Source organism: Corythoichthys intestinalis, chromosome 14 (assembly GCF_030265065.1).
Source record: "Corythoichthys intestinalis isolate RoL2023-P3 chromosome 14, ASM3026506v1, whole genome shotgun sequence".
Taxonomy (NCBI): domain Eukaryota; kingdom Metazoa; phylum Chordata; class Actinopteri; order Syngnathiformes; family Syngnathidae; genus Corythoichthys; species Corythoichthys intestinalis.
The window spans coordinates 5,983,700-6,007,065 of record NC_080408.1 but is presented as its reverse complement, the minus strand read 5'-3'; the positions used below and the strand labels follow the sequence as shown (position 1 = coordinate 6,007,065).

Here is a 23,366-nt window from a genome sequence, read left to right as displayed (position 1 = left end):
AAAGCCTCGTTTTTATAGGTTGAACCCGGAGGTCGAACGTAAAGAAGCTTCAGGGTTTGAGGTGTTTGTTTCGTAAACCACTCGTACTGCGGTTGCTCGGCAATTAGTGTAAATCAGGGGTGTTGAACTCCTTTTGATTCGCTGGTTACACTTAAAGCCATTAGATCTTATGTGGGCCGGACTATTTTTTTTGTGGGGGGGGGGCAAATAAGTTATCTGACTAGCAGTCAGTGACGGTGCTAAACGTCCAATCCATTTAGAATGGGAGGGGCGAATGACATTGGCGCTGAAAGATAAGCATTTACAGCCCCAAAAAAAGTTATCCGAGAATTTAGAGGACGCTCGCCGTTAGCATTATGTTACCATAATGCTAATGCTACAAGTTACATTTAGTGTGTGATGATCACTCAGCACAGACCTTTAAAGGCTAAAGCAACATTGCTTATTCTCTCTGGCCAAGATAAGAAAACAAATTTTACCGTGCGTGCAAGCTTGAAACTAAACACGACACACTGGTGAATCGGGGCGGGGGCGCAGCATGTCACATGTGTGACGCAAACAGACACTGCTATGATGCAGGCTAACTACAAATAGTAAACTATTGCACATTTTCGTCTTGTCTAGTAAGACAAAAACTGAAAACTAGCTTTAGTGTCGTTATGTTTTAGTCTTCCAGAACACATTTTTAGATCGTTATCGTCGTCGTCATGAAAAAATTGTCCATTTACTAAATATTTTATAGTTGTAGTCATTGTTGACGAAAACAATACTGGTTTAAGCTAATATGTTTGTTTATCCATTCGTAATTTAGTTTACAGGTATATTTAGCATTTTTTTTTCATGGGAATATTTGTTTGACGATTTGTTAAGAGCATTGTTTAAAAAAAAAAAAAAAAACGTTAGCATTTTATCGCATGCAAGCTAGCGGACGTTTGCAATGCAAGTTAGCCAATTGTTCTTATGTTGTACTTAGATCCTCATATATATGTGTATATATATATATATATATATATATATATATATATATATTTTTTTTTTTTTTTAATCAGGTATTTTTATTTATTTTCAAATGCATTTATTGCTCTTTCATTAAAGTGCTATTCTCCATAGTTTAAAGAACTTTCTGGAATTTTATTTTGTATTCGCTTTGAAAGCAACACTGTAATTTTTTTAGTTTCTGTCGCTTTTAGCGATGCCGATGAACAAAATCAGTAGTGTTTTGCCTTAAGGAAGACTGGGTTTCCCATGAGGACCAGCCCGCACCCGCACAGTGTTGTAAAATCATCAATTAAAAATCAATCTCCCGGTCGCCTGCAGATGGATTAAACGACATTTGTGTTTCCAGCGGCTGTGTGAAGGATGAATAGTAATAGGGTAATGAATCCAGTTGTGACTAAACAATAGCATATGAATGTTAGCAACCGTGTGGCTAATTTCCGACTATAAACCAAAACTTTTTTCCTTTATTTCGAAACCTGCGGCTTATAGTCCAGTGCGGCTTATTTGTTGATTTATTTGTGTTAATAGGTAACACTTTATTTGACAGCGGCGTCATAAGACCGTCATAACTATGACATGACACAATCATGGTTATTACGGAATGCTTATGACAGATGTCATTAAGTGTCACCCAGCAAATTATGTTACCAACTCCATTAATGTCCAGCTCGGATCTTGCACACCCATTCAAAAGTGAGATAATTTGCCGGATAACACTAAATGACATCTGTTATAAGCATTCATTATGTTCATGACAGTGTCGTGACATAATTATGACTGTGTAATGACAGTGCCACTGCCAAATACCATAACTAGCATTTACCTCATTCACTCCCAGCCATTTTCACTGGAGCAACCCCTTTCGCTCCCGGCCGTTTTACTGGATTTTGACTGATTTTGCAAAGCCCACAGAAAATGCTGTTCTATTGCTATATAAACATGGAACCCACCAAAAGAATATCATATCATATCTTTTTCCATTCTTTAGAAATCAGCATTAGAAAACCGCTATTTTTTGCTTTTATGACATCCCAAACATCTGAAAAATGTTTTCCTTCTACAAAATAACATAAACAACAAGACAAATAGAGCTTTTGATTGCAAAGTAACAATTTATTGACACATAACTAAACTATTGAAATGAGAGATGACGCTGTTGTGGCCGCGGCTGTCTCGGCAGACGGGTTAAACTTTTCCCTCATCACCACCTGTCTCATCAAGATAGATTTTTAAAAAATCTTTCTTTGACACTTGTGTCGTTTTCTTTCCAAAACATTCCTCCAGTGTCGTTTGCCTTTTACATCGTTCTCAACATTTTTCTCACGCTTCTTACTTCTTCCAACTTCCGTTTCCTGACTATTTCTCTTCATTCACTTCATTTCATGGTCCGATATGAGTTCTTACCAAATGCGCTACTGCCCTCCAGTGGCCAGTTTTATTGTTGTAAAATGGATTTTGAGCATTGTGCTTTGGAGCGAAGTTACATCAGAACCAAGAGATGTTTCTTCTGAAAAAAAAAAAAAACGTAAAAGACGTATAAGTACGTTTTTGGGACACTGAAACAATTAAAAATAGAACGTATTCATACGTTTTTGGGAGCAAATGACTTAATGAAACAACTAGTACAGTAACTGAAGGTAGATATCCGTGGCATTTTTACAGACAGCATTTTTTTCAATGTGACGTAATTTGTTTAAAAGTTTAAAATGTGCGAGTGAATAATTTTTTAAAAGTTTTTATTTATTTTATTTTATTTATTTTTTTTAACGAATAATAAGACATCACTTAATGATTGTAAGCTAAAAATGACATTTTGAACAATAAATATAATTAATTACCTTGGGTTTATGGCTGGGTTGAAACAAAAGCAGTTGCGCCACATCTGTAAACAGGGGTTTTCAGGGTAAAACAGACAAATAAAAATAGTTCGGGGCTTAATGTGCCATGAATCTGCTATTGCAGACATATTGTTCAATCAAGCGCAACAATTATTCATTCATTCATTCATTTTCCATGCCGCTTATTCCTCACGAGGGTCGCGGGGGTGCTGGAGCCTATCCCAACTAACTACGGGCAGTAGGCAGGGGACACCCTGAACTGGTTGCCAGCCAATCGCAGGGCACAAGGAGACATACAACCATTCACGCACACACTCATACCTACGGACAATTTAGAGTGTTCAATCAGCCTACCATGCATGTTTTTGGGATGTGGGAGGAAACCGGAGTTCCCGGAGGAAACCCACGCAGGCACGGGGAGAACATGCAAACTCCACACAGGAAGGCCGAAGCCCGGGATTGAACCCTTGATCTCAGAACTGTGAGGCAGACGTGCTAACCACTCAGCCACCGTGCCGCCGCCGCAACAATTATATTGGCTTGAAATCCAGCAGTTTCTTTTACATAGGGATGCAAGCGCAGAAACTGCTTTTCAGTCTTGTCTGTGTTTTCCGCCATGTATTGTTGGTTACACCATGGTTTTAATACCTTTATTTCATTTGTACTAAAACAACATAGGCAGGCCTCTCTTGGATTTTCGATTAGCATGTTAGCAAAAATACCTTTTTCCTTCAAAGTATTGACATTATTTTTTCCCCATTCATCCTGCCTCCCCTCACACACACACACCCGCACACCTCTTTCATTCTCATGCAGTCAGCGTTTTATCCCTTTAAACACGATGATCCTATTTGTCAGGTAGAGAGCGTGGTAGGTGGCTGGGAGGTGGCCGTGTAATCTTTGCTGCGGTTCCTTTATCCCGTTAGGCGAGCGCGGGAGTCGGGCTCAAGCCACGTTTTGGACCCGCTCATGTGGAAAGAGCGTTTGGGTGGCTCTGTCCTTTTCGTCCTTAATGCCTCCGTGCGACAACCTCCTTGTTATTGTCGGCAACACACGCACAAAGGCGTTTAGTCGACACTTTCGTCAAATTTGGGTGAATTATTCGCCGTCTTCTAAATGTTGTTCATTTCAACGAAATCCCACGGAAGACAACGTTCCATCTTCTCCCCCTTTCACCGCCAGCGTTAAGAATAAAACACAAAGTGCATATTATCACCAAGGTCAGATTTTCATGGTTCCACAACCTTGGCGCTCAATGGAAAGCTCAGTTATTCAAATTTAGTACGGAGTTCTTTGAGTCGCCCCGATTTTTCCCAAGCTCGCTATTAGCATATGCAAGGAACGGGCCGGCGCTGCTGTTTTCTAAAGTGGATGTAAATTATAACCTCCGTATTATACAGGCTGATGGCAGATAAATCTCTGCAGTAATGCATTGCAGAGAACGGGGGCGGGGGGTGTCGTCGCGCGTACGTACGAGCGGGTGAGGTACTGTACAATAGCCGGTGGCAGATGGAATACACGCTTAGCCGAGCGAGGGCTCAACTTTCTTCGAAAAATGTCTGAAATTCTCCTCAAATTGCCGTCTAAATAAATATTAACACAAGGAGATTACGAAACTGAAATTTGCTGAAAAGGCCGCGCGAGCAAAGTGGAGATCTCTTTGGAATCTCTATGCAAACCGAGGCTGGAATAATAAGATGTATTTATGAAGGGCTACGGAAGAGGGGGGTCCGGCTTTTGAAAGCCACTAGGCCGCAGCGTGAATAGGTTTGAAGGGGACGAAGGGAGGGGGGTTCGAGGGTCTCGTCGGACAAGGGTACGAGGGGGGCCCCCCTAGCGGTCTAGGCCTCAGCCGAGGCAGCTGTGAAAAGGGGTCCCGTCTTTTTCCCACGCCCAGCAAGACGCGCAAACACTGCCGCAACTCGCTCGGGTCAAGTCCCATCACTGATATATACACTCATGCGCACACGCAGGGGAGTGCGCGTGTGGACGAGTTGTGCAAATTAACAAGCTGGCTGTTGTGACATAGGGACACCTGCCATTCCCCCACAATGCTTTGCGTTTTCTTTCTCATCCAGGGTCTGACCAGACAACAATTAGGTCATAACTTCAACTTGAACTTAAAATTGGTCTGTGTGTGGACTTAACAAAGATTATACTGAGCGATAGATACGTTTTGTGTTGTTGTTGGTTTCATTTTCTTAAAGAGAAACACGGACAGAAAGACTTGTAGTTCCTAAAAGATAACTTAGTATGAGTTGAAATACAGTGGGGTAAATAAGTATTTAGTCAACCACTAATTGTGCAAATTCTCCCACTTGAAAATATTAGAGGCCTGTAATTGTCAACATGGGTAAAGCCTAAACCATGAGAGACAAAATATGAAAAAAAAAACAGAAAGAATTTGCAAATCATGATGGAAAATAAGTATTTGGTCAATACCAAAAGTTCATCTCAATACTTTGTTATGTACCCTTTGTTGGCAATAACGGAGGCCAAACATTTTCTGTAACCCTTCACAAGCTATTCACACACTGTTGCTGGTATTTTGGCCCATTCCTCCAGGCAGATCTCCTCTAAAGCAGTGATGTTTTGGGGCTGTCGTCGGGCAACACGGAATTTCAACTCCCTCCACAGATTTTCTATGGGGTTGAGATCTGGAGACTGGCTAAGCCACTCCAGGACTGTGAAATGCTTCTTACGAAGCCACTCCTTTGTTGCCTAGGCTGTGTGTTTGGGATCATTGTCATGTTGAAAGACCCAGCCACGTCTCATCTTCAATGCCCTTGCTGATGGAAGGAGATTTTCACTCAAAATCTCTCGATACATGGCCCCATTCATTCTTTCCTTTACACAGATCAGTCGTTCTAATCCCTTTGCAGAAAAACAGCCCCAAAGCATGACATTTCCGCCCCCATGCTTCACAGTGGGCATGGTGTTCTTCGGATGCAATTCAGTATTCTTTCTCCTCCAAACATGAGAACCTGTGTTTCTATCAAAAAGTTCTATTTTGGTTTCATCTGACAATAACAGATTCTCCCAGTCCTCTTCTGGATCATTCAAATGCTCTCTAGCGAACCGCGGACGGGCCTGGACGTGTACTTTCTTCAGCTGGGGACACGTCTGGCAGTGCAGGATTTGAGTCCCTGGCGGTGCATTGTGTTACTGATAGTAGCTTTTGTTACTGTGGTCCCAGCTATCTGTAGGTCATTCACTAGGTCCCCCGTGTGGTTCTGGGATTTTTGCTCACTGTTCTTGTTATCATTTTGACGCCACGGGGTGAGATCTTGCATGGAGCCCCAGATCGAGGGAGATTATCAGTGGTCTTGTATGTCTTCCATTTTCGAATAATTGCTCCCACAGTTGATTTCTTTACACCATGGGTGTCCAAACCTGTCGGCAAGGGCCACTGTGGGTCCTGGTTTTTGTTCCTACCAATCGAGCACAGACAATTTAACCAATGAAGTTTGTGCTTAAGCAAGCAGCAGCTGACTGCAATCAACTGATTACACTTGTGAGACACCAGATTGGTGAAAAGATGTCATCTTGTTTTGTAGGAATGAAATCCAGCACCCACTGCGGCCCTATGTGGAATAGTTTGGACACCACTGCTTTACACCAAGCGTTCTACCGATTGCAGATTCAGTCTTCCCAGCCTGGTGCAGGTCTACAATTTTGTCTCTGGTGTCCTTACAGCTCTTTGGTCATAGCCATAGTGGAGTTTGGAGTGTGACCGACTGAGGTTGTGGACAGGTGTCTTTTATACCAATAATTAGAGGTGTGCGAAATTTCCGATTCTTAGATTATTCGCGATTCGGCCATGGAAGATTTGAGAACGATTCACAAACATCCAAATTCCGATTATTGAAATATGTCGAGTAAAGCGGAAGTAAAACACACTCAGCGCGCCGCGCGGTGTTCAGAATGCAATGAGGAACGGAGCGAGAGTAACTAAACATCATGCTTGTCATTACCCGGCCCCACGGGTAATGCCAATGCTCAACTCACGGCTCTAGCTCAACTCATGCCGCGAGATAAAAAAAAAAACAACAGCATACCTGACTGCTGCCGAAAGCTGCTACAAAGTACGTCCAACATACATAATGTTAAGGTAGATATCATATTTATATAGCACTAGATGCAGAATAGACTCGGTGGTGATAGCAGCACATGTAGAGAAAGCTAGATGCGGGCGTTAGTAAACGGCCGCCATCTTAAAGCAGTTGACTTCCCTGCAAAGCTGTAGTAGCGAATCTTCCAAGCGAACCTAATTAACTTTTTATCTAAAATACTCCTAAATCGGTAAAATATTGACTTGAATTTATCTTAAAAATAGTTTTAAAACTTTCACATGTCGAAAGTAGACAAAAGGGAAATTATGGAACAACAGGAGCAATTTTAACAACTTTAACGGTTGATTGACAACATTAAATTAATTGAATGTAGTTTAAAGCTGCTGATACAGAATGGGGATTTGAGTATATTATTTATTGTTTTTAACTGTTAACTTGATACTGAAATAGTCGTTTATTTAAGCCTGCAGGTTTTTTATTTTTTTTTATTTTTTTATTTTTTTACAGTTTTTGTAACTAATGTACAAATCATTAGCAGCTGATAGAGGGGGCGGGGGGTGTCATCAATAATCGATTTATAATCGAATCGTAGCCTCTGAATCGCAATCGTAATCGAATCGTTAGGTACCCAAAGATTCCTACCGCTACCGATAATGAGTTAAAACAGGTGCCATTAATACAGGTAACGAGTGGAGCCTCGTTAGACCTCCATAGAAGAAGTTAGACCTCTTTGACAGCCAGAAATCTTGCTTGTTTGTAGGTGACCAAATACTTATTTTCCACTCTAATTTGGAAATAAATTATTTAAAAATCACACAATGTGATTTTCTGTTTTTTTTTCCACATTCTGTCTCTCATGGTTGAGGTTTACCCATGTTGACAATTACAGGCCTCTCTAATATTTTCAAGTGGGAGAACTTGCACAATTATTGGTTGACTAAATACTTATTTGCCCCACTGTATGTACATTAATACTCTTGCAGCCCATTGACATTCAAGTAAGTCGATGCCATCAACAGTCATGTACGTCCTTGCCATTGATGGCTACAAACATTGATATCATTGACAGCCATGTAACATCAATTCTATTGATGCCAATGTATTTCGATTGCAAAAAATGCGAAGACGAATAATATTAAAGTTGATCAATTTTAGCCAATGGACACTTTGCATTGCAAAGCGCCCATCAATAACTTTTTGTTTTTTTGGACACTTTGAGTAAAATATTTGGCTACTCTCCCAACCTCTGGTAATACATTACTTCCCACCACTGCAAATGTGAATACTTGCTTAGAAAAGTACATAGCAAGCTTTTTTTTTTTTCTTTTTGTAAAGCGCGCAAACGTTAAACAGCTCGTAGTGACCTTCTGTCTTTCTTAGTGGGAGCTGCTGAAAGACATTTTAAAGAGAGGACAACACTCATCATTTCATCAGCGCTCTCCTCTAAAAAACAATTAGCTTTCGAAAAAAGCAAAGAAGGTCAAAAACATCACGCAGGTATTAAGCAGCCTCACATTTAGGGAGGATTTGCTCTTTCCATTACTTCTCTTTGAAAGCTTCTCGAGGAGCTTTTTAGAAATGTCGTCAGCTGCTCTTTTGGCTGTTCCTCCCATTCCTAACCCCGTGTGGCTCTCGCACCGTTTTCGGTGTAGCCACGAGAAGCTAACACGAACATTCGCCGTCATTTCGTTACTACGGTTTTCCGTCCTTGTTATCATTTCCCTCCTATTCAGATGAGTTTCAAATGCAGTGGGGGAGCCTCCTAATTAGCTCTGTAAAGATGCTTTGTGGACGTCATGGGCATTGAGAGTGGATGTGTGACAGCTGTAGTGTTAGCACAGAGGCGCCGTGTATGGAGCTGTAATGAGGTTTGTTAGCGGAGTGTGCGTCCCGCTGTTTGGACCACCTTTGAAGTGTTTCAGGAGGCCAGAATGCAGATGATGATGCGTCGTGCGCCGACGAGCATCACCGCTTTGAGTCTTTTGTGCACATTTTTAAAAGGGGGAATATTCACAGGGTCGTGTCGCTCCTCAGATGAGGAGGCAATTCAAGGGGAAACTACAAATAAAAAATATTCATCGCAAACACCAAGCAGGTTATGCTTTCATTCCGTTTGTTTGTTTGTTAGAACCACATGGAAACTGATTTATTTACATAAAACTAAGTTTGTGACAGACCACATGAGGGATGGGAACCAGTGTTGTTTTTGCAGCTCTTTGAATTTTCGTCTTAGTCTTTTAGACGAAAATACTTAATAGTTTTAGTCAGTGCTTAATTTGTAAATCATAAGGTTCCAGAACGCAAAGTACATATGACAGCGCAGGGATGACCGCACAGGGACAGGTCCCGGAACCTACAGTTGCGGTCAAAAGTTTACATACACTTGTGAAGCACATAATGTCATGGCTCTCTTGAGTTTCTAGTTATTTCTACAACTCTGATTTTTCTCCGAAAGAGTGATTGGAACAGATACTTCTTTGTCACAAAAAACATTCATGAAGTTTGGTTCTTTTATGACTTTATTATGGGTTAACAGAAAAAGTTATCAAATCTGCTGGGTCAAAAATATACATACATGGATCTGAAAAAGCGAATCATTGACTTGAACAAGTCAGGAAAGTCACTTGGAGCCATTTCAAAGCAGCTGCAGGTCCCAAGAGCAACAGTGCAAACAATTGTTTGTAAGTATAAAGTGCATGGCACTGTTTTGTCACTGCCACGATCAGGAAGAAAACGCAAGCTATCACCTGCTGCTGAGAGAAAATTGGTCAGGAGGGTGAAGATTCAACCGAGAATCACCAAAAAGCAGATCTGCCAAGAATTAGAAGCTGCTGGAACACAGGTGTCAGTGTCCACAGTCAAGCGTGTTTTGCATCTCCATGGACTGAGAGGCTGCCGTGCAAGAAGGAAGCCCTTGCTCCAAAAGCGGCACCTTAAGGCTCGAATGAAGTTTGCTGCTGATCACATGGACAAAGATAAGACCTTCTGGAGGAAAGTTCTGTGGTCAGACGAAACAAAAATCGAGCTGTTTGGCCACAATGCCCAGCAATATGTTTGGAGGAGAAAAGGTGAGGCCTTTAACCCCAAGTACACCATGCCTACCGTCAAGCACGGTGGTGGTAGTACTATGCTGTGGGGCTGTTTCGCTTCCAATGGAACTGGTGCTTTACAGAGAGTAAATGGGATAATGAAGAAGGAGGATTACCTTCAAATTCTTCAAGATAACCTAACGTCATCAGCCCGAAGATTGGGTCTTGGGCGCAGTTGGGTGTTCCAACAGGACAATGACCCCAAACACACATCAAAAGTGGTAATGGAATGGCTAAATTAGGCTAGAATTAAGGTTTTCGAATGGCCTTCCCAAAGTCCTGACTTAAACCCCATTGAGAACTTGTGGACAATGCTGAAGAAACAAGTCCATGTCAGAAAGCCATCAAATTTAAATGAACTGCACCAATTCTGTCAAGAGGAGTGGTTAAAGATTCAACCAGAAGCTTGCCAGAAGCTTGTGGATGGCTACCAAAAGCGCCTAATTGAAGTGAAAATGGCCAAGGGACATGTTACCAAATATTAGCGCTGCTGTATGTATATTTTTGACCCGGCAGATTTGATCACTTTTTTCTGTTCACTCATAATAAAGTCATAAAAGAACCAAACTTCATGAATGTTTTTTTTGTGACAAAGAAGTATCTGTTCCAATCACTCTATCAGAGAAAAATCAGAGTTGTAGAAATAACTGGAAACTCAAAAGAGCCATGACATTATGTTCTTCACAAGTGTATGTAAACTTTTGACCACAACTGTATGCAGAAAATGGTGCTGAAAACAAATGCCCACTTGCCATGCTGTGGGACTTTCCTTTTTTTCTTTCTTTTCTATGTGCTTTTCTGACTCTTTTTGAACCATCTTCCTTCTTTTTGGAAAAAAGAGTAAATGCAACTGTCTTTTTGGCATGTTGAAATACTGTTTGATCCTGGCTGCTTGCTCCCCAGATGCCGCAAATTTCTTGATTTTGGCCTCCCTGTGTTCCGCGACTTATTTGGGCAGATCCGGCACCTCTCATGCATAGAAAATAATAATAATATAAAAACTAGGGCTGTCAAAATTAACGCGTTAACGCGCGGTAATTAATTTTTTTCATTAATCACGTTAAAATATTTGACGCAATTAACGCACATGTCCCGCTCAGACAGGATTCTGCCTTTTGGTAAGTTTTACAGCAAGGCTTTTTGTGCTGTCTAACAGCAAACTCTTGTGGTCGCTTTGCGACATGGTTTATTGTTTTCTTGCCAGTTCAATATGGCTGCACGACGTCTCTGTTGTGCTTATATGATCCTTGGACAAGATTTGTCCGTAAGTACGGTTGTTGTAAAGAATGTACATATTATGTTAATAAGCGAAATGTTATATTTTTTGTGTGAGACGCTTTTTGTCTATGTTTAGTTAACCTGTAAAGCGTGCTAAGCTAACGTTGTTGCTAATGCAATGCTTGTGTACTTTTTTTTTTGTAGTTTTACGACGGTCTAAAGAGGACAATGGTTTGAGGCCATTTTATTAATAAATCAGATGAAAAAGGAAGAAGTCTGATTATTAAGGCGTCGTTCACTAACTGTCTAGCTTTGGAAAAAATAGACGCTTCGGAGTGAGGACAGCATAGACAGATTTAAATGACAGTAGAGTGAAATGCCCACTACAGTCCTTATGTACCGTATGTTGAATGTATATATCCCATCTTGTGTCTTATCTTTCCATTCCAACAATTTATTTTACAGAATACATATATAATTCACAGAAAAATATGGCATATTTTATAGATGGTTTGAATTGCGATTAATTGCGATTAATTACGATTAATTAATTTTTAAGCTGTAATTAACTCGATTAAAAATTTTAATCGTTTGACAGCCCTAATAAAAACGTTTTTTTTAAAGGAGAGGAGTCGATCATGGCTTTCTCCACTTTAATGTGGTAACAGTAAGAAAATAATAAACAAAATGACAGCGGACTGCCGCCACATTCGACCGCTAACTTTTGCTTTTCGCCCATCTCCCCCTCGCTTCATACTACCTCACAGCTCTCCAGTCCCAGTGTCTCTTAAAGGGGCCGTGCATAGTTACGGACATTAATGTCACGTCTCGGAGGCCTTGTTAATGTTTTGTGTTGGTTCATGTCAGATTCTTTTATTTTGGTAGTGGTGTGCCTCCTTGGGCTAACTTTACTTCCTGCTCTTGCCAATCAGGCTGATCATGTCCACCTGTGACCCTCTGTGTAAATAGCCTGCTTCTAACCTTGCCCAGGGTCGGTTTGTCGGCTATCCTGCCACGTCCTACGCCACCTTCTTGTGTGAGCCCTTTTTGACCGTGATTAATGTTTTTGAACCAATGCCTTTTGTTCTTTGGAATTGACTTGGTGACCAGCTGTTGCTGTGATTTTTTTTTTTTATCTTCCTTTTTTTTTAACTTTATAAACTTGAGAATAAACACTTTTGTTTGAGCACTACTGTCGAGCATTTGGGTCCTTGGTCCATCCCTGTCAATTACAGTATAGAATAAAATAATAATATGCATAAATTCATCTAGAGAACAAATCCCAAGACTTGAAGGTTTTTTATAAAAATTTAACGTCATTTGAAAGAGTCGGAGATTGGTTGATGCACTGAAAAGTTGGAACAACAAATCACGCTCCTGACATTTAAAAAAAAAAGCCAGTCAAGCTGGGACAGGAGGCTGCTACCGTGGTAGCAGCTGGTCAGGTTCAGCACCACCTGGAGTGGGGGCCAGCTACAGCTCCAGGAGTCAGCCAGGTTGACCACCAACAGCCAGAGCAACAGGCCATTACCCTTATCGGAAATTTGGGTTTGGGCTGCACAATTTGTATGGTGGTGGGAACTTTGGGCCCAGAGAAGATGGGGGGGATAAAACTCGCAAAAGAATGGGTTTGTGTTATCTATTGTAATCTCAGATTTTTATTTATTTATTTATTTATTTATTTTATGTTTTACAAGTTAGACTGTACATTACTGTAAGTCCCACCTGTGGTTATGTGGGTAATTGCCCGTGCCTCGCAAAGTATAGCCTAAATCAGGGGTCCCCAAACTTTTTCCTGTGAGGGCCACATAACTTTTCCCTTCTCTGATGAGGGCCCGGGTCAGTTTGTAACAGAAAAAGTGTGACGATTGCAGTAGCGCCTAAATGAAAAATTTATTGATTTTCAGAGAGCCACAATCAAATAACCCTTACTGGATTCTTCGCGGAACAAAAGTAAATAAAATAAAATTAATAATATAAAATAATATAATATAATATAGTTAGAGCTGTGAAAATTATCGCGTTAACGGGCGGTAATTAATTTTTTAAATTAATCACGTTAAAATATTTGACGCATTTAACACACATGCCCCGCTCAAACAGATTAAAATGACAGCACAGTGTCATGTCCATTTGTTACTTGTGTGGTGTTTTGTCGCCCTCTGCTGGCGCTTGGGTGCGACTAATTTTATGGGTTTCAGCACCATGTGCATTGTGTATTTATTGACATCAACAATGGCGAGCTACTAGTTTATATTTTGTTTGAAAATTTTACAAATCTTATTAAAACGAAAACATTAAGAGGGGTTTTAATATAACTTGTACTAACATTTATCTTTTAAGAACTACAAGTCTTTCTATCCATGGATTAACAGAATGTTAATAATGTTAATGCCATCTTGTTGATTTATTGTTAGAATAAACAAATACAGTACTTATGTACAGTATGTTGAATGTATATATCCGTCTTGTGTCTTATCTTTCCATTCCAACAATAATTTACAGAAAAATATGGCGTATTTTATAGATGGTTTGAATTGCGATTAATTACGATTAACAAATTTTTAAACTGGGATTAACTGGATTAAAAATTTTAATCGTTTGACAGCCCTAAATGTAATATAATAATTATATGATATAATATAATTATTATAATAATTATATTATAATATAGTATAATATAATATAAAAAAAATATTATAATAATAAAACTATTAATTAAATAGATAATAACCAAATAACCCTCTCTGGATTTTTCACAGAAAAAAGCCAGGAAATAAATAGCACATTTGGAAAAAAATAAATAAAAATTGTTCAGGGGGCCGGACCAAATGTGGAGGCGGGCCGTATCCAGCCCGCGTGCCGTAGTTTGGGGACCCCTGGCCTAAATAATTGTAAATTGTTGTCATTACATTTATACTATGGATATTATCTGAAATTTAGGCTTATGAGTCCCACAGCAGGGCAAGTAGGCATTTGCGTGTTGTTTTCAGCACCATTTTCTGCGTATGTTCCGGGACCTGTGCCCGTCTCGTCATCCCTGATCTGTCATACGTACTTCGCGTTCCGGCACCTTATGATATACAAATTAGGCACTGGGTGGCGGCTTATAGTCAGGTGCGCCTTATATCTTGGAAATTACGGTACTTTTTTAAATATCAAAAAGCACACAATGCAGAGGTGCACTCAAAATAATAATGCGTACGTACGTGCAAAACGTTTACGTCTTCCTGGGGGCGTAACAGAAAATAATTGAGAAGCACTGCCCTAGTCAGAGGTTCAACGCCATTAAAAAAAATCTATACTATAAATGACAGCTTTTGCCTGACATGTAAAGCTACTACCAAATATCGAAATATCTGCCGATTCCCAAAAGAGGCGATGCTGCGATTCGGGCAAGATTTGACGTGGCCGCAAACAGATGAGTCAGAGGTGCAGTTCAGACGGAACAGGGAGAAGGAAATGGATGTACGGTGGGGGGATTGATCGGAAGCGTGAGATCCAACCTGCCTGCTGCGCCGGCGTGCTCCCACCAACGTGCTAAAGTGTCACTCAGGATGCAGACAGACAAGCAAAGACAGACATCATTTGTTCCTCCTCAATGTGGTTTCCTACACACTCACACAACCTCATATTCTTCTTTTCTCTCCATTTCTGAGGTATTCTCTCCTGTCAGTGCATGTTTATGAACCCCCTTAATCCATTTCCCCTATCTGCCAGTCTTTTTTCCCCCAATCATGAAACAGAGTATCCATCTCCTCTCATTTTGCAGTAGTTTGTTGCTCTACCTCCTGTTTTTCAATGCACATTGTCATCTTTTACATCAGCACAATGAGCTCACACTTAGGCTTTTTCTACTGGTGGGCCTATTTATATTCTCTTTTATATGTTTAAAAGACATACACCCTTTCTATTCCCACCTTTTTTCTCACTAGGGGAGAGTTTACCTGTCTTGAATGTGTAATACAAAGAGTACATTAGTAAATGGTTGTTCACGCTCGCAGCCACACACACACACAAAAAAAAACATCTCACTACTGCAAAGAAGCAAGTGCTTGTTAAATATAGTCTTTGGAGGTGCTCTTCACGATGGTTTAAAAAGTCAGCGGAGGATGTGATTCCTGCACTCACGCGAGCAGTGAGCTTGAGTGAGGATGAAGTTCGATTAGTCGTTTCAAAGCACTTCAAACTGACAGGCATTTCGCATTTTACTACTACCTGCCTTGACTTATAACTCACACTGTAATATTATTTACATTTAATGTGGTACGGATTTTTTTTTTCACTGGCTGCCATTGAAGGCGGTAAGTGCCCAGTCCATTTTGACTGGAAGGTAGAGTTGTCAACTCCCTGAAAAAAAAAATAAAATAAGGGACACATCATCGTTCAAGCCGATAACGGTCACCCTTTAAAGTGCGTGTGACAGCATAAAACACATTTTAAATAGCGTTATTATGTGAATTAGAATTACTGGTGCACGATAATTATTGGTCCGATAATAGGAATTATGACATCATCCCGATAAATCCAATAACATTTATAATAGGACCGATAATATGTACTGTTCCGGCTTTGCAGTTTCCACAATAGTATGGGAAATCAGTTGACCATTTGCGGGGCATTGCTCCCACCTGCTGGGCAGAATAATTCAATGCACCTATTTTTTGTTACAGTAGTTTGGTTCAATCATTTACACATTGCGGTGTCTAGCGGTAGCATTGACAGTCGTGAATGCTTTCTGTTACGTTTCCGCCTCGGAAATATATGTAAGTATTTTATGTTTACTATTACATATGGATGTGCAAAATATGTTTACTTCTGTGGTGAAAGGTCATATGTACAGAACTTCATAAGTTGTGTTATAGAAGCCAGCCAATACTTTAGTAGCTCAAGCTAGTGTGCTATGCTATACATATAATACCAGTAGTTGTGTATATAAGTGAATTGTACAGTTTGTTGTATGTTGAGTATTGAATACAGTATGTGTATTTTTCTGTTGTACTTTCACAATATTAAGACGAGTGTCTTTCCATAAAAGACCAAAAGACTTATGGAAGTGCATTCATTCTTAGCTGGCTGTCAGGCAGTGCAGAAGTGAAACGCACTGCTTTGTTCATGTCATTATGAAAAGTCTGATGAGAACAAAGGCAAATCTATGTTGAATCCACCACTATATATTCATTCATTTATTCATTTTCCATGCCGCTTTTTCCTCACGAGGGTCGCGGAGGTGCTGGAGCCTATGCCAGCTAACTACGGGCAGTAGGCAGGGGACACCCTGAACTGGTTGCCAGCCAATCGCAGGGCACAAGGAGACATACAACCATTCACGCACACACTCATACCTACGGATAATTTAGAGTGTTCAATCGGCCTACCATGCATGTTTTTGGGATGTGGGAGGAAACCGGAGTTCCCGACGGAAACCCACGCAGGCACGGGGAGAACATGCAAACTCCACACAGGAAGGCCGAAGCAGGGCCGGCCCAGCCTATACACAGACTATGCAGCTGCTTAGGGCCCCTGACCACTAGGGAGCCCCCAATCTGGCAGTTGTTTGATTAGGGCCCTATTGTTTTGCAAAGGATTTTTTTTTTTTCCAGGGCAAATGAAAACGGCCAATTTGGAGGCCTGAACATGTACGAAAAGTCACCAAAATTTGCACATACGTGCGGAAAATTGTAAATTTCAATAATTTTGCAATGTTGCAAAAAAACGTAACAAAATGGCTCAGTGGCGCCCCCTTGAAATTTTAAAATTGGCCTATAACATTAAGATCTGTCAGCGTAGAGCAATGAAATTTGGGGAGTCTATACCTTGTCCAAAACCGCTCCAAAAAAGCATATACACCCATATTCCAAACCCAACAGGAAATTGGTTATTTTGGATCGAATATGAAATTTTTATTGATTTACAGGGTGCACATTTGAGACCTTTTCGTCGAGGGAGTTAGATGGATCATCTTCAAAATTGGTGAGACTGTTCAGGAGACATATGAGATCTTAAGTTTTTTAAATGGTGCGTTTTCATTCACGGGTTTGACCTGGGCGCGGTGCCAAAGTCGGCCATTTTTTTCGGCATAATGACAAATTCAGTAAATGACTAATAGTTCCTTGACACAACGTTCAATCTTTTTCATATCTGGCATGTATGTGCGGTATCCCACCCTTAACACGAGTGCATTGAAATATTACCCATTAGGCCTAGCGCCCCCTAGTGAGAATAGGAAATGCCTTTTTTTTTACGAGACAGGTTTCTCCTCCAAGGGAAAAAAATTCTGTTGACCTCAAACCTGTTTCAGGGGAGCCTCAAGACATGTGTTCAGGTGCCTGATGAAAAATATTGAGGTTTCGTTAAAGCGGAGAGGTCCAAACTGGAAGTGAAAATGACCGTCAACAATTTGTCTCGCCAAAAACTTTGAACAGTCATAACTTGGCAGATATACAACATATCTGCGCCAAACTTCCCGTGTTTGTTGAGAGTCATACCCTGAAGGTTCTTGTAGGGGTCATTTGCATCAACTCTACAGTGCCAACTAGTGGCGACAGAAAGAAGTTTTAAAAAAGGCCTTTCCTGTTGGGTTTTTTCAACAGAGAGCTAGGAAATTTGGGGAGTAGATACCTTATGCAAAACTGCTCCAAAAAGTCTCTTGCACCCGTATTCCAAATCCTACAGGAAATTGGGTATTTTGGATCGAATGTGAAATTTTCATGGGTTCACAGTAGGAGTTTACATTTGGAGGCTTGAATATGCACAAAAACTCGCCAAAATTTGCACATACATGCGGCTTTGGATAACGTTCGATAATCTTGCAATGTTACGAAAAAATGTAACAAAATGGCTCAGTGGCGCCCCCTTGAATTTTTCAAAAAGGCCTCTTCATTTAGGTTTTTTTAACATAGAGTGATGAAATTCGGAGAGTCAAAACCTTGTGCAAAACTGCTCCAAAAAGTCTGTTGCACACACATTCCAAATCCTACAGGAAATCGGGTATTTGTGATTGAATGTGAAATTTTTATCGATTTACAGTGTGCACATTTGAGACCTTGGCATGGAGGGAATTAGTTTGATCATCTTCAAAATTGGCGAGACTGTTAATGAGACAAATGAAATAGTAATTTACCAAAATGGTGTGTTTTCATTCACGGGCCTGACCTAGGCGAGGTGCCAAAGTCGTCCATTTTTCCGGCTAAACGCCAAATTCGGATAATGACTGATAACTCCCTCATACAACGTTCAGTCTCTTTTAAAACTGGCATGTGTGTGAGGTATCCCAGCCTGAACAGGACTGGATTGAAATATTACCAATTGTGCCTGGCGCCTCCTAGTGGGGAACAGGAAATGCACTTTTTTACGGGACACACTCCTCCTCTTGGGGAAAAAAAAAATCAATCAACCTCAAACCTGCATAAGGGAAGCCTTAAGACGTGTTGAGATGGCTGATGAAAATTATTGAGGTTTGGGTAAAGCAGAAGGGTCCAAAAGGAAAGTGATTATGACTGTCATCATTTTCTCTCTCTACATATTTTGAACAGTGATAACTTGGGAGATGTAGCGGGGGGCTGTCTGCCACCACCCCGACCTGCATGCCGTCCGAGTTTGCGTGGCGTCCGAGTTGCGCCACACTGCGAGGGCCCGTTCAGTCCTGCTTGCAGGCCTAGTTAGGGCCCGAGCACTAGGCGTGCGAAGGCCCTATTGTAATGCAAAGGATTATTAGGGCCCGAGCACTAGACGTGCGAAGGCCCTATTGTTTTGCAAAGGATTATTTTTTTTTTTATTTTTTATTTTTTTTTTTTTTTTCAGGGCAAATGAAAACGGCCAATTTGGAGGCCTGAACATGCACGAAAAGTCACCAAAATTTGCACATACGTCCGGAAAATTGTAAATTTCGATAATTTTGCAACGTTGCAAAAAAATATAACAAAATGGCTCAGTGGCGCCCCCTTGAAATTTTAAAATTGGCCTATAACATTAGGGTATGTCAGCGTAGAGCAATGAAATTTGGGGGGTCTATACCTTGTCCAAAACCGCTCCAAAAAAGCATTTACACGCATATTCCAAACCCAACAGGAAATCGGTTATTTTGGATCAAATATGAAATTTTTATCGATTCACAGGGTGCACATTTGAGACCTTTTCGCCGAGGGAGTTAGTTGGATCATCTTCAAAATTGGTGAGACTGTTCAGGAGACATATGAAATCTTAAGTTTTGAAAATGGTGCGTTTTCATTCACGGGTCTGACCTGGGCGTGGTGCCAAAGTCGACCATTTTTTCGGCAAAATGACAAATTCAGTAAATGACTAATAGTTCCTTGACACAACGTTCAATCTTTTTCATATTTGGCATGTATGTGTGGTATCCCACCCTTAACACGAGTGCATTGAAATATTACCCATTAGGTCTAGCGCCCCCTAGTGAGAACAGGAAATGCCTTTTTTTACGCGACAGGTTCCTCCTCCAAGGGAAAAAAATCTGTTGACCTCAAACCTGCATCAGGGGAGCCTTAAGACCTGTGTTCAGGTGCCTGATGAAAAATATTGAGGTTTCGTTGAGGCGGAGGGGTCCAAACAGGAAAGTGAAAATGAACGTCAACAATTTGTCACGCAAAAAACTTTGAACAGTCATAACTCGGCAGATATACAACATATCTGCGCCAAACTTCCCGTGTTTGTTGAGAGTCATACCCTGAAGGTTCTTGTAGGGGTCATTTGCATCAACTCTACAGTGCCAACTAGTGGCGACAGAAAGAAGTTTTAAAAAAGGCCTTTCCTATTGGGTTTTTTCAACATAGAGCAAGGAAATTTGGGGAGTAGATACCTTATGCAAAACTGCTCCAAAAAGTCTCTTGCACCCGTATTCCAAATCCAACAGGAAATCGGGTATTTTGGATCGAATGTGAAATTTTCATGGGTTCACAGTAGGAGTTTACATTTGGAGGCTTGAATATGCACAAAAACTCGTAAAAATTTGCACATACATGCGGCTTTGGATAACGTTCGATAATCTTGCAATGTTACGAAAAAATGTAACAAAATGCCTCAGTGGCGCCCCCTTGAATTTTTCAAAAAGGCGTTTCCTATTAGGTTTTTTTAACATAGAGTGATGAAATTTGGGGAGTCGATACCTTGTGCAAAACTGCTCCAAAAAGTCTCTTGCACCCGTATTCCAAATCCAACAGGAAATCGGGTATTTTAGATCGAATGTGAAATTTTTATCGGTTCACAGTAGGAGTTTACATTTGGAGGCTTGAACATGCACGAAAACTCACAAAAATTTGGACATACATGCGGCTTTGCATAACGTTAAATAATCTTGCAACGTTACGAAAACATGTAACAAAATGGCTCAGTGGCGCCCCCTTGAAATTTTCAAAAAGGCCTCTCTATTTAGGTTTTTTCAACGTAGAAGGATGAAATTCGGAGAGTCGATACCTTGTACAAAACTGCTCCAAAAAGTCTCTTGCATGCGTATTCCAAACCCAACAGGAAATCAGGTATTTTGGATTGAATATGAAAATTGTATCGATTTACAGTGTGCACATTTTACACCTTGGCACCTAGGGAATTAGTTTGATCATTCTCAAAATTGGCGAGACTGTTCATGAGGCACATGAAATCTTAAGTTATCAAAATGGTGTGTTTTCATTCACGGGCCTGACATGGGCGGGGTGCCAAAGTCGGCCATTTTTTCGCCAAAACACCGAATTCGGAAAATGACTGATAACTCCCTCATACAACCTTCAATCTATTTTAAATCTGGCATGTGTGTGAGGTATACCAGCCTGAGCAGGACTGGATTGAAAATTTACCGTTTGTGCCTGGCGCCTCCTAGTGGGAACAGGAAATGCCCTTTTTTACTGGACACACTCCTCCTCTAAAGGGAAAAAATCAATCTACCTCAAACCTGCATAAGGGAAGCCTTAAGACCTGTCTTCAGGTGCCTGATGAAGAATATTGAAGTTTCGTTGAAGCGGAGGGGTCCAAACAGCAAAGTGAAAATGACTGTCATCAATTTTTCTCTCCAAAAACTTTGAACAGTCATAACTCGGCAGATATACAACATATCTGCGCCAAACTTCCCGTGCTTGTTGAGAGTCATACCCTGAAGGGCCTTGTAGGGGTCATTTGCATCAACGCTACAGCGCCAACTAGTGGCAATAGAAAGTCACTCGTTTTTCCAATACATGTCCAGTTCTTTTCAGGTTGGTCATTGTAATTTCAAGACCTATTAAAATACTTATTTACGGCACATGTCCACGTGTCTCTATCTGTTGCCGTGACGACCCTTTGTTCGCCATTTAAAGGAAATATTTTTTTTCAGAGACTCAGGCAGCTTATAGAGCCACAATATTTGGCACACTTGGTCGAATTGGCCCAGTTAGAAGATTAATTTGGTTTTGAATAAGGGCTTGGCTGCACAGCTCAGTAGTTGCTCCTTTTTTGTAGTACTCTCTCCAATAGGGTTTTTTATCTCTTGGGTGTGGTAATGTAAATAGGCGACTTTCGTGCATGTTAGGTTCTAATGAGATGATTAGAGAGGAGGATCTGCCACCACCCTGACCTGCACACAGTCCGAGTTGCGTGACGTCCGAGTTGCGCTAGATTGCGAGGGCCCGTTCAGTCCTGCTTGCAGGCCTAGTTATTATTATTCTTCTTTTTTCATGGCAAATGAAAATGGCCAATTTGGAGGCCTGAACATGCACGAAAAGTCACCAAAATTTGCACATACGTGCAGATTCGCGTAAAATTTGATAATCTTGCGTCGTTTTGAAAAACTTTCAAAAAATGGCTCAGTGGCGCCCCCTTGACCCTTAAAATTTTCAAAAAGGCCTCTCCTCTCAGGTTTTCAACGTAGAGCGATGAAATTTGGGGAGTAGATACCTTATACCTAACTGTTCAAAAAAGCCTCTTGCACCCATATTCCAAATCCAACAGGAAATCGGGTATTTTGGATCGAATGTGAAATTTTTTCGGTTCACAGTTGGAGTTTACGTTTGGAGGCTTGAAAATGCATGAAAACTCACCAAAATTTGCACATACATTCAACTTTGCGTAAATTTTGATAATCTATAAAAAAAAATAACAAAATGGCTCAGTGGCGCCCCCTTGAAATTTTCAAAAAGGCCTCTCCTATTAGGTTTTTTCAACGTAGAACAATGAAATTTAGTGAGTCGATACATTGTACAAAACTGCTCCAAAAAGTCTCTTGCACCCATATTCCAAACCCAACAGGAAGCCGGAAATTTTGGGTCAAATGCGAAATTTTATCGATTTACATTTGAGACCTTGTCGCTGAAGGATAAAGTTGGATCGTCTTCAAAATTGGTCAGACTATTCAGGAGACCTATGAGATCTTAAGTTTTCAAAATGGTGTGTTTTCATTCAAGGGTCTGGCCTGGGCGTGGTCCCAAAGTCGGCCATTTTTAGGCAAAATACCAAATTCAGAAAATGATTAAAAACTCCGTGATCCAACGTTCAATCTTTTTCATTTCTAGCATGTTTATGAGATATCCCAGCCTGAACACGACTGCATTGAAATATTACCCGTTAGGCCTGGCGCCCCTAGTGGAAACAGGAAATGGCCTTCTTTACGAGACAGGCTCCTCCTCCAAGGGCAAAAAATCTATTGACCTAAAACCTGTTTCAGGGGAGCCTCAAGACATGTGTTCAGGTGCCTGATGAAAAATATTGAGTTTTCGTTGAAGCGGAGAGGTCCAAACTGGAAGTGAAAATGACCGTCTACAATTTGTCACGCCAAAAACTTTGAACAGTCATAACTCGGCAGATATGCAACATATCTGCGCCAAACTTTCCGTGTTTGTTGAGAGTCATACCCTGAAGGTTCTTGTAGGGGTCATTTGCATCAACTCTACAGTGCCAACTAGTGGCGACAGAAAGAAGTTTTAAAAAAGGCCTTTCCTATTGGGTTTTTTCAACATAGAGCAAGGAAATTTGGGGAGTAGATACCTTATGCAAAACTGCTCCAAAAAGTCTCTTGCACCCATATTCCAAATCCAACAGGAAATCGGGTATTTTGGATCGCATGTGAAATTTTCATGGGTTCACAGTAAGAGTTAACATTTGGAGGCTTGAATATGCATAAAAACTCACCAAAATTTGCACATACATGCGGCTTTGCATAACGTTCG

At 40.7% G+C, this 23,366-nt stretch overlaps 1 long non-coding RNA gene across 1 annotated transcript in view; it reads left to right on the top strand.

The window, feature by feature from the left end:
* Window positions 1-23,366, top strand: part of LOC130929361 (uncharacterized) — an 83,134-nt gene that overhangs the window by 10,503 nt on the left and 49,265 nt on the right. The window lies entirely within an intron of this gene.